Raw genomic sequence first — 463 nt, forward strand, 5'->3', positions numbered from 1 at the left:
GTTTCTTTTTTAATCCTCACCCGAGGATATTTTTCAATTGATTTTTTAGAGAGAGTGGAAGAGAGAGGGATAGACAGAGAGAAACATCGATTGGTTGCCTCCTGCATGAGCCCTGACCAGGGACTGGGCCAGGGAGGAGCCTGCAACTGAGGTGTGCCCTTGACCAGAATTGAACCCAGTTGCAGGCCAGCCAGGGCCAGATTTATTATTTTAAAAATATATATTTTATTGATTTTTTACAGAGAGGAAGGGAGAGGGATAGAGAGTTAGAAACATCGATGAGAGAGAAACATCCATCCGCTGCCTCCTGCACACTCCCTACTGGGGATGTGCCCGCAACCAAGGTACATGCCCTTGACCAGAATCGAACCTGGGACCCTTCAGTCCTCAGGCCAATGCTCTATCCACCTAGCCGAAGCAGCCAGGGCCAGATTTATTATTTTATTTAATGCCCTAATTTTAT

At 46.4% G+C, this 463-nt stretch overlaps 1 protein-coding gene across 1 annotated transcript in view; it reads left to right on the forward strand.

Moving 5' to 3' along the window:
* Window positions 1-463, forward strand: part of BRSK1 (BR serine/threonine kinase 1) — a 32,619-nt gene that overhangs the window by 9,590 nt on the left and 22,566 nt on the right. The window lies entirely within an intron of this gene.

This window comes from Myotis davidii, unplaced genomic scaffold (assembly GCF_000327345.1).
Source record: "Myotis davidii unplaced genomic scaffold, ASM32734v1 scaffold326, whole genome shotgun sequence".
NCBI classification, from domain to species: Eukaryota; Metazoa; Chordata; class Mammalia; order Chiroptera; family Vespertilionidae; genus Myotis; species Myotis davidii.